The 12559-nt window shown below is 36.1% G+C and overlaps 1 long non-coding RNA gene across 1 annotated transcript; it reads right to left on the bottom strand.

Annotated features, from left to right (window-relative positions):
• Window positions 1–6159, bottom strand: LOC124378979. Its single transcript, XR_006924351.1, has 3 exons — window positions 6059–6159; window positions 459–800; window positions 1–161 (listed from the first exon to the last, which is right to left on the bottom strand). It is a non-coding gene; the product is annotated as an uncharacterized LOC124378979 (long non-coding RNA).
• Window positions 6160–12559: the final 6400 nt, after the last annotated feature.

Genomic DNA, 12559 nt, shown 5'->3' with positions numbered 1-12559 from the left:
TATAGTGTACAAGGAGTTCCATATCCTAATGGGTAGCGGATGTTGGCTGGCTGTATGATGATGAAGAGGATGCAGATGTCAGAGTGTTTGCTCTGCTGGTGTCCTTGTCAGCAACTGTGATGTTTGTAATCTCAGCATGACTTGCTGTCTTAAAATAATCCCTGGAAATGCCACAGTATTTAGTTTTGATTAATATAGTAGTAGTAGTAGTAAGACTTAGTAGCATGTTATGTAATATTAAATGTATTAGTAGAAGAGGCATTAGAGTGAATAGAGAATTACAATACAACATACACAGCACTGTCATAATTGGCCAATAGCTGTACGAATAACATATTTGTCAATGGTAAATTTTTATATTACGGAGCAAAATATGATTTTAAAAATATTATAATTCTCAATACTCAAACACTCTCTTGATCAAAATAGAGCACTGCGCAAATGAAGTCTCTCATTACCAAGCTGAATAAGGCTGGAGGACCTTGTATTGATCCAGATTCACTCAGAAATGTGATTATTGGCAAGCTAAAATAGAAGAAAAGCCCATCCCACCCTTTTCTCGCTTCTTTTTCACATCTAAGTTTGTATCACTTATGTTATTCCTGTAAACCCATCTGGGCTGTGTTTACTCTGTGCCTCTTGGTCTCTCTCTTTCTTGCAGAGCGATAGAGCACCTAATCATCAGTGCAGTGATGTTGATGGTATTAGTGGAGGTTTGCTCTCCATGCCAGACACATGGGGGAATATCTCATCCAAAACAGCTGCCTCTTCTTCTGAGGGGAGTGCAGATGGGGGAGCACCTGCGGCATTATAACACACACACACACACACACACACACACACACATACACACACACACAGAGAGTAACATTGCTTATTATGGATATAAATTCCTTATTCTGAGGAAACTTACAGAGTATTAAACGCATTAGTTATTTGTGTGAATTGAGCCTAATCTAAACTCTATACCATGATGTTTATTGGATATACTCAGTCAAAACAATGTCTAAAGGCACCTAAAGCTTTTTTTCTAGTTCTAAATATTTCCTTCATTTCCCACATTTGTATATACACAGAAAGCAATTAGTATTTTCTCTCTTCTAATGTTAATGTAAATAATGTATTTTATTTGATTGTCACTTTATTCAGAATGCTCACCATATTCAAATTGATGTGATGTGTGTGAAGTTACTTAAATGTCAAAACAACACTATAACACTTCCCTGAAGTGGTGGAATTAAAAAAAAAAGAGGTAAAAACACAAGGAAAAAGATATAATTAGAAACCAGCCAATGCCAGACAGACATATCCATGACTACCAAAGTAAAAAAGAGCCAACAAAACGCTCATAACTGTGTGTGTGTGTGTGTGTGTGTGTGTGTGTGTGTGTGTGTGTGTGTGTGTGTGAGTACTACAGTAGGTATACAGAAAATGTGAATAAATATGTTCTTTCTTAAATGAAGAACACAGACCTGGTTTTATTCTTATATATATATATATATACACTGATAAATATACAAAAACTGGCAGCATTATTTATCTCATTTAGTCCATTACTGAATAAATTACATCCATAATTGACATTTATCTTTAGTCATTGTAAATACAGCCACATCGTGTGAGGTTTTTAATGGAATTGGGCTATTTATATAAGCATGACGTCAGATTATGCTCTTTTCCTGTTTTGTGCAGCTTGCTGAATGAGCATGAATTTATCATAAACTCAGCCTGAAGAAATATTCATGCTTTCCAGCCACAAAAACATGACATCACATTTGCTCCCCCATCTGTTAGCTGTGTTTAGAGGGCAGTCTCAGGAGAAGAGTGTGTGTGTGTGTGAGAGAGAGAGAGAGAGAGAGAGAGAGAGAGAGAGAGAGAGAGAGAGAGAAAATACTTTGTTGCAGCATTGTTTTAAGACCAGCAACTAAAATAAAGATTGAAATTAGCAACGCTTCTTACCACAAGTAATTCACACTTTCTAACACTCCTTACTAGACCCTCAATGCCAGTAAGTGGTACATTGAAATGTAATTTTTTTATCACCCAAGAAATGGACTGTATTCATAAACGTGTTTTGTCCCTTCAGGAAAATTAGGTTTAAATTTGACTGCACTGAATTTGAATCTTATGTAGTCTGTTATTCTTCAAATCTTCTTCATATATATATATATATATATATATATATATATATATATATATATATATATATATATATATATATATATATATATATATATATGTGTGTGTGTGTATATATATATATATATATATATATATATATATATATATATATGTATATATATATACTGTATATATGATAACCCTAACCCTATATATATTTATATACACACACAAATATACAGTCTCCTTTCCCATTGATCTCCATGTTTATACCATTAACATTGTAATATCACTTTTCCCCATCTACCGACAATCACCCTACATGTTTCAGCTCTCTGCTCTTCTGCTGGTGCTCTGCATGAACCTCCTGTGTGTAGAGTGGAAATTGGTGCTTAATGATCTGCTCTAAATACTTCAAGAGCAGGGGTTTCTGCAGTAGTTACCTAGCAACTGCAAGCTGTCACTCTACTATAACACTCCAGAGTTTTAGACCCCAGTTTGGATTTGATTAAACCACACACACATGCACACACACACACACACACACACACACACACACACACACACACACACTGTCATTCTTTATTCTGTATTACATTACGGTATGTACTTCTGGATGTATGACTTTTTCATTCTTTCCTCTAACATTTCACCAGCTTCTTTTATCTGCAAGTTCAAGCACACTTTATTGTCATTCCCCTCATCACACTCAGATGTAATTTTAGAAATCTAATAGTTTCCTCAGAATCCCAGCACTACACTTAACATAAAACAATATCAGATGAAGGAACTGTGGAAGGCGGTGAAAAATCAATAAGTACAGACAATAGACTATAAAATATACTACAAACTATAAACTAAACAGAAGTATTTTTTATAGTATAATATGTAGTGTGCATGGACCTGTTTCTTTGGTAAAGTGACTGAGTGCAATAGGTATAGTGGGTAAGAAAGCAGAGTGTAGTGATGGTAATGAAACGAGGTGAGGTGGCCATTAGGCAGATCTATTAAAAAGACTAATGACCTGTAGAAAATAACTGCTCATTGATCTGGTGGAACTGACTCAGATGCTCATCAACCTTCTTCTTCATCTAGTGTAAAATAACAGTAGTCTTAGCATATATATATATATATATATATATATATATATATATATATATATATATATATATATATATATATATATATATATTTAAAGAGGAGTTAACTAAGTTTTTGATTGTGAGTATAATACTTGTGACTATATATATATATATATATATATATATATATATATATATATATATATATATATATATATATAGGGTTATGTATATATATGTATATGTATATATATATATATATATATATATATATATATATATATATATATATATATATATATATATATATATATATATATATGTATATGTATATATATGTATGTATATATATACATACATACATGAGCTGCACATTGCAAAAGGCTACTGAAAGAGAGAAAAAAAAACTATTGCCCTTCTTGCTAGTCTGTTGCCTCAGCACAAGGACTGTATGTGAAACAGGCCTTCATGTGCAGTGCAACCCATTATGAGTCTGGTAGCACTTCCTATCTAATCACCAGTTAGTACACCTGAACAATTTATAGCACCTGTTGGCTTACACTCAACTCCTCTTACTTTCTTCCCTTCATTCCTTCATTCTTTCTTGCTTGCTTTCTTGCCTTCTTTCATCAGAAGAGTTGAGGTAGGCCTTGATAACATTGAGTGCAAGATAGGAATATACCTGGGGGCAGATCATGTACCTGCATGTTTTTTGTGAAGTTTGAAATCTGTAGAATTCGGAGGAAACCCACAAACACAACCCATGAAATTGTAATTTACCCAATTTATAAATTATGAGCATCTTTTTAATCACTGAATGTCTTCAGCAAACATTCTTGTCTATAAGCTAAAACACAGCTGAAATGCAATGGCATGAGTTTTATTGTTAGTTTTACATTAGAACAGTTTTACTTGGATCTAATTATTTGTGTACTTACTCTGAGCAGGTTGTAGAGCCCCTGGGTATAAATAATTCAGATCTGTCTGTGTAATGAGGTTAAGGAAACTGACCTTTAAATCACGCCACTGTAAAGACAGCTAAGGAAAATTGAGATGAGCCTGCAGTTCCTTCTCTGTCTAAACTTTCCAATAAAAAAGCTACTCATTTTTTAACAGCACTGATTTCAGGTCTCCTTTGCTTTGAATACGCTTATATGAACTAACACAACACTGTAAGTGTGATGGCCATGAGACACCCCATATTTCTGTCTGTCCTGTTTTTATATTTAGAAGGATATTTTTGCTACTTGACTGTTGCAGAAGCAGGACAGTGTCAATATTAACATTAGAGCTGCTGAAGAGAAGAGTCAGATTCAGTTTCATATAATGAAATTGGTCACTTTGATATTACACTTCTTCTTCTTCTTCCTGTTCTTCTTCTTCTTCTTCTTCTTCTTCTTCTTCTTCCTCTTCTTCTCTTCTTCTTCTTCTTCTTCTTCTTCTTCTTCCTCTTCTTCTTCTTCTTCTTCTTCCACTTCTTCTTCCTCTTCTTCTTCTTCTTCTTCTTCTTCTTCTTCTTCTTCTTCCTCTTCTTCTTCTTCTTCTTCTTCTTCCACTTCTTCTTCCTCTTCTTCTTCTTCTTCTTCTTCTTCTTCTTCTTCTTCTTCTTCTTCTTCTTCTTCTTCTTCTTCTTCTTTTCTTCTTCTTCTTCTCTTCTTCTTCTTCTTCTTCTTCTTTTCTTCCTCTTCTTCTTCTCTTCTTCTTCTTCTTCTTCTTTTCTTCTTCTTCTTCTCTTCTTCTTCTTCTTCTTCTTCTTCTTCTTCTTCTTCTTCTTCTTCTTCTTCTTCTTCTCTTCCTCTTCTTCTTCTCTTCCTCTTCCTATTCTTCTACTTCTTCTTCTTCTTCTTCTTCTTCTTCTTCTTCTTCTTCTTCTTCTCGGCTGCTCCCATTATGGGTCGCCACAGCGGATCATCCGTCTCCATACTACTCTGTCCTATACATCTGCCTCTTTCACACTAACTACCTGCATTCCTTCCCTCACCACATCCATAAACCTTCTCCTTGGTCTTCCTCTCTGTCACTCTTCTCCACCCACTCCACCCTGCCTACACTCTTTTCTTTACTTCTCTAACACACTCTCCATTATTTTGCACTGTTGACCCCAGGTACCTGAACTCCTCCACCCTTACCACCTCTTCTCCCTGCAACTGCACCACTCCACTGCCCTCCGTCTCATTCACACACATGTACTCTGTTTTACTCCTACCGACTTTCATTCCACTTCTCTCCAGCATGTACCTCCAGCTCTCCAGGCTCTTCTCAACCTGCTCCCTACTCTCACCGCAAATCACAATATCATCCACAAACATCATAGTCCACAGAGACTCCTGTCTGACTTCGTCCGTCAACCTGTCCATCACCACTGCAAACAGAAAAGGGCTCATAGCCCTCATCTTGAACCAGTCTGTCATTCCTACTGCACACTTCACTGCTGTCACACTGTCCTCATACATGTCCTGCACCACCCTCACATACTTCTCTGACAAACTTGACTTCCTCATACAATACCACAACTTCTCTCTCAGTACCCTGTCGTACGCTTTCTCCAAATCCACAAAAACACTTTGATATTAAACTATATAACAAAAATGTATATCGTTTTAATTTTATTTTTATGAAATGATAGTGTTTTTTTATATACCTAACACTGGTCAAATGAACAAAATCTAGGGTTAGGCAATTTTTTCCTACACCTTATAAGTTATACTAAATAGATGTTCTTAGGTGTAGTATTTCTATGGCTCTGTAATTGTTGCCAGATATCAATAATATTTCAAATATCGACAGAAAAGTTGTTTTTTTCCATCTGTTATTTAAATACAGTTTTTATTAAACAAAATAAATGCTATGTTTACCATTTTGTGCTCTTTTGCACACCACCCTCTATGCTCCAGGTTCCTCTTTTCCTGAGTATATGTGGTTCACTTCAGGGTGCAGGAAAATTAGCTGAGTTTTAATGGTGTTTCATTAGACAAGTACAACACAAGTGATAATCTTACTCAGGCAGTGCTGTGCGGCAGCAAATTAAAGCACCCGCAGGTTGCCTCCCACTGGTAATCATTCATATCAGCTGGAGTAAAGGAGCTAATTGATCTCTGGGTTTTTGTCAATGCCCTGTCTTGCACCTGCAGCCCTCACGGCTGGAGATAGTTAAATTAGAGCGTGCAAGTGCAATTATGACTGTGTGTGTGTTTGTTTGTGTGTTTGTGTGTGTGTGTGTGTGTGTGTGTGTGTGTGTGTGTGTGTGTGTGTGTGTGTGTGTGTGAGAGAACACAGGGAGCTAAAAGTGCAGGTGTGACTCTGTCACAGAGTATGGCATGTGTGAAAAGCAATTTTCAAGTTTGTGAATACAGAGTGTCTTACAGTATAATTGTATGTGACTGACAAATGAAGTAATAATGATTTGTTTCTTACTTTCTTAAATTATCATCAGTTGATTTCAGATACCTTTATTGGTCTTAAATTACCAAGCCAAATCCTTTTACTTTATGGCTGAAATCAGTTTCTTCATTTTCAGTTAACCGCTTCATCTTGTTCAAGGTCATGGTGAATCCACAGCCTATTCCAGGATCACTGAGCCTGAGGTAAGAATATACCAGGCATTTTTGGGAGAAAACCAGTCTAGACACAGAGAACATGTGAAACTCGATACAAACAACAAACCAAGCTTGGGATTGATCTGATGATGTTAAAGCTGTGAAAGTCCCTCAAAAATAATCAAATTTAATTGCCATTATTCACTTTTAGCCAATCTACCATATATGTGCTCTGATCTTTGCTTTGTTTTGATTTTATTTATTATTAATCATCATTTTTAAAAAGGAAGTTTTAGGCAGTAATTTCATACACATTCTTTAGCAAATCAAGTCAAGCTGTTTGAGTTTGAATCCCAGTGATGCAACAGCCATCTGTGGCACACAGGTCAAGGGAGGAGAGGGTGGAAAGAATGCTATTATTTCTGTCCTTTGTCATTCACAGGAACATTAGCCATGGGTGTCTGTGAGCTCACATACGTGGAGGCTGGCAGAGGCACTTTCCTCCAAGTGTGTTACAGTGTCATAACAATATGCACACTGCCCTGTAATACAGCATGAACAGCAGTGAAAATATGTGTCTACGAGAAAGCACATGTTAGCCTTCACCCCTTCCTGGATGGTGGCTGTTGTATGATGGGTAGAGCTGGCTGGTAGGTGATGAAATTGAGGAGAATAAATTAGAACTAAAGTAGAGGTACAGCTTTAAGCTAATTCAATTATGATGATGATAATAATAATAATAATAATAATAATAATAATAATAATAATAATAATAAAATGATAAGAGGAAGAAGAGAAAGAAGAAGAAATGCAACACGTCAGGTACAGATGTACAAATCTGATTATTTGTTTAACCAAAATAGATCAAATCAATACCACAAAAAGCCAACTACGTTTACACACAGTCTGGTGTAAAAATAGAATTATTTCATCAGTGTTCGTTCAATGCTACTTGTGCTATTCAGAGACATGTCTGGATTCTGTACTTTGACTGGCTTGTGCAGTGGGTCTGCATCATGTGCTGCTGTGTGTGATTTAGAGATTCCATATTACGGCCGGGCACTGAGATCGCTCTCATCCATCTTCCCACTGGCCATTAAGATTGCTGTAAAGCAGAGCAACTCCTGCCTCAACACAACGTGAAGTAAGGAATAGAAGTTGCTATTAAAAGTGAAGCAATGTAATTATCTCTCTCTGTAAAGTGTAATATATTGTTTTAATATTCATTGTCTAATATTATTAGGATTATTGTTTAACATGCATTTCAGTCTTCTGTTCTTTTTGTCTGTGCACATCTTTCTCAAAATTAGAAAGCTTGTATTCTCAATTTGAATTATTGAGTAAAAAGTCAGTGGTGGGCGGTCAGGGCCTTCTCGAAATTCTAATATTTGTTCCATGAAATTGTATTAGTAGCGCTGCACACATGAATACATCTGAGATCGACTTTTTTATGCCTACGGAGGAAGAGAAATTGATTTGGTCTCGAACATATTTAAAAATCCATTTTCAAGAAAAGCTAGACGGCTAGAAGAGGTCGGCCAACCCCAAAGTTAGCTAGCTTGTCTCTGCCCGGGAAAGGGTTTGTTTGCCACTTCCAGACGTGAATACGAGCGGTACCACTGGCTTACAGCCTCTGAAGAGCGGTGCAAATTATGAGTATGCACCTCTTGTGAGTAGGTTGTATTTTATTTTTACATTTATGTTTTTGTCATGTTATTAGACAAATATTGATACTTAACTGCTCCAGATGATGTAGATGGCACAGTTGCGGTGGCAGTTTAGAGGTTTGGAGTTTTCTTAACTGGGATTCTTGGTATTCCAAGTCACTCTAAATATGTGAAATGCCTCTCTCTCTCTGTAATGCCACGTGTTGTTATATTGCGTTTTTGTATTGTATTGATGTTTTCTATAATTGTGACATGATAGTGGTGGTATTAAGAGGTGGATTAAGTTGAGTAAGTCCTCACTGAAGGCCCAGGTACCAAATGCATGGCCCACCACTGTAAAAAGTAGAGTAAGAAGTAAAACTACTAAACTATTAAAAGTTTATTACACACTTGGCCATTTAGCAAATTGGCCATCTGGCATCCTTGGCACAGGAGATCACAAAAGTATATAATAAGATACACATTGTATATGCAGTAAGAAAAATGTACCCACCAATATGAATAATTGTCTTTTTGCTCTATTGCAACCTTAAATTTTATTATTTGAGAATGAGTATTGTCACAGCTAATTGAGACAAGAAAAAATGAATTCAGTAACAAGGCAAAGACTCCAATAAGAAACAAAAAACTAAGTACACAGGGTTGTGATGTCAAGTCAAGTCAAGAGGCTATTATTGACATTTCTACTGTACACAGTGGTACACAGAACACAGTAAAAACGAGACAACATTCCTCCAGAACCTTGGTGCTACACTAAAGAACATAGAGCTACAACACATAACACAAAACTACATAAAGCGCATCGAGTGCAACCTAGTGCAAACAGTGCAGATGAAAAACAGTACAGACAGACAGTACAGACAGCACAAACAGACAGACAACAGTACAGACAGACAGACAACACAAGACAATACACATAACACAAGATAGCGCTGACCAGTAAACCTACTGTATATTCTGAATATACAGAACTGTGCTAAGAGAACTATAAAAACTATAACCAAGAGTATATGTAAACACACACTATGCAGTGCTAAAACAGCAGTAGCAGCAGGCAAGAGGTGCAAAAAACAGCATATAAACAGTATAATACCGTTGAATATAAATAATTAATAAATGGTGGTGGAATGGATTGAGATGAGTAATGAGTGAGTGTTAAGTTCAGGTTGTACAGTTTCAGTAACACACAGTTGAGTGAGTGAGTGAGTGTGTGTGTGTGTGTGTGTGTGTGTGTGTGTGTGTGTGTGTGTGTGTGTGTGTGTGTGTGTGTGTGTGTGTTTGTGTGTGTGTGAGTTCCAGTTTAGAGTTTTGAGACTCCGATGAGCTTCTCAGCTGTGCTCACTATCCTCTGTAGGGACTTGTGATCCAAAACGGGGCAGTTCCCATACCAGGCAGTGATGCAGCTGCTCAGGATGCTCTCAATGGTCCTAAGCCTTCTCATGAAGTAGAGACGCTGCTGAGCTTTCTTGCTGATGGAGCCGGTGTTGAATGACCAGGTGAGGTCTGCCAGATGAACACCAAGGAATTTGGTGCTCTTGACAATCTCCACTAAGGATCCATCAAAGCTTTAGGCTTTATTCCTGCAGAAACAAAGTCAGACCAATACATGGAAGTGTCCAAAGTTACATCACAAACACAGCCTTTTTAAAATGTTTTCTTATTTGTCAGTGGTTTTTATTTGACAACAGGTACGTCATCTGCCACCATTATCTCTCTTTTTAATTAACTAATGGTGGCAGAGCTCTTTCATATTTGTTTAAAAAAAATCACCAGGCATTGCACCTGCACTGGCCAAACTTATAAGGCTAGCAACAGAACTACTGACCATAAATAAGACTTGTGCTTTCACCCACTTATACACACTAGGCCTCACTGTGGATATACTGAGTACACTTTCCTTTGGTTATACTGAGTGGCACAAATATCAAAAAGTAATTAATAAACAAAGGAAATAACAATGTGAATGTGAAATGTGATACAATAATAAGACTAAAATAAAAATAAACAAGATTATAATTAAAAAAAGATATAACAATGTGAAATGGGATAACACTACAGAAATACCATAGTATATGTGTGATTTGCAAAAATAGAATGTAATAATTAATTTTATCTGCTTGTTGCCTATTGTATGTTTGTACAATAAATATATCTTACTTTGGGAGGTTTCACAGTTAAAAAATCACAGATTAGATCAGTCCTGCTGGAACACCACTGATGCCCCACTGATTGTTTAGAGAGAAAAGTAAAGAAGATAGAGAAGGTTATTCAACCATCAGCAAAGCTTTCAACTGTCTTGGGAGCATTTTGGAATCCTTTAATAACAATCTGGAAAAAAGAGCAGTTGTCAGAAGTGCCAACGAGTCCAGTGAAGGAGATTGTGGAATGTCCAAGGTCCAAATTTAAATTCAATTGAACATCTGTGGCATGACCTGAAAATGTCTGTCCAGCAACATTCTCCAACTAAATTTACATTTGAATGGAAGAAAATGCCAAAATCTGAATGTGCCAAGCTCATGTATAAGACTTAAGAGAACTCAAACTATAATCAAAGCAAATGGACAATTTATATTGATGGAATGAATACTAAGTATAAAATTGAGTAGTTTTTTGTTTTTAAGTTTTTTATTTAAAAATAATAATAATTCTGAGAATATCAAATTACTTGATCATTTGATTGATGGAATTACTACATTAATTCACCTTTTTGTTATTAGCTTAATGTATGTTCTTGACTAGCCAATCAGTGTGAAGCTTTGTTCAGGTGTGCAAGTCTAAGGTCTATCTTAAGTGTATGTGCATCTGTTGTTGGAGAATCATGACTTCATTTGAGACCAGATTTTTCCATAATGACTAATAATTTGGCACTAGAAAGTACAGTAGAATGAGCAACTACAGTCTGGGAACAGCTTGCTTGAGGAGCTGCGTCATGCACGTGAATTCTGATGCTCTTTTGTGAAAGTGATGAGAGGGGATTTAACATTCATCAAGGCAACAGACAGCCACCCTACCATGCGCGTAATTTACTGTAAACCACCACTCTCTAAATCTGCAAATCTCAAACATTCTACAAAACTCGGACATTATTATTATAAAGGACTGGGGCGTTAACAGGAATTAAGTACAACTCAGCAGTCTTCAACTCAGTGATTCAGGGTAAGTGCTGCTCTCAAAACTTTTTTTGGCTGCCAAACAATTTTTTCTGTCATGCGCAGTTTGCTGCTGTGACAAATCATTTAATTATTTTTTACCTGCCTAGCTTTAGGAGCAGCAGGGCATTTCATTGAAAAATATTTAGCACACTTTCCTTAAGTCATTAACAAGCCTATGTAACTATATATTGTTGCATCCATCATCTGGGTCATGAGGATATTTGCAACTAATGAGCACTAACTCTTAATTGCAGTATCAAAAATCCCTGGTAAACAACTACATCAATTCAAGTGCCTAAATATGGAAGAAATGCAGAGTTATTACACATTCAGATGCAACGCTTCATCCCAAACATTTAATGAGCAGCATGTAGCCTGCCTAAATATTGAAGACATCACTGGAGTAGTGAATAAATTAAACCACACAAACATTGTTTTTACAAAGTCCAAGTACATATTTAGTGAACACAGAAACAAGTCTACTAACAGGGCCAAGTTGAATCAAGTCAATTCTGAAAACATAAGACTGGATTCAGGGTCTATAGACCTAGTACTGATATGTAATACAACAGAACACAGTAATAAATGCAAGCTGACTCGTTACTCCTTACTCAATGAAGCAGATCCATTACAAAGAAGAACAATTGTGCAAATTAGTGTGACTGCAAATGCTGTATTGACTCAGATCTATTTGAAAAATGGCCTAAATATGATTTATTGGTCTCCCACAAAATTGAGAACTAATATTTTAATGATTTAGCAAGAAAAAACTACCAATGGGTTAGTTTTCTCCATTTTGCTCTTTGCATTTTACTCACTTTTACTCATCTCACTAGAATATGCCAACGTCTAACATCTCCAGGAACACCCAAAATGTTTTGTTTCCATGATCAATAATAACATTCTGATTCATTCATATTATATTCAGAAATCAAACAAATAACAAATTATAGCCTTTATAAAGTATTTACTACTGAAGCATTTCTAAATGCAACATTGTC

The sequence above is a fragment of the Silurus meridionalis genome, chromosome 3 (genome assembly GCF_014805685.1).
Source record: "Silurus meridionalis isolate SWU-2019-XX chromosome 3, ASM1480568v1, whole genome shotgun sequence".
Lineage (NCBI taxonomy): Eukaryota > Metazoa > Chordata > Actinopteri > Siluriformes > Siluridae > Silurus > Silurus meridionalis.
Note: the sequence above shows the minus strand (reverse complement) of the source record. Positions and strands in the feature narration are given on the sequence as shown.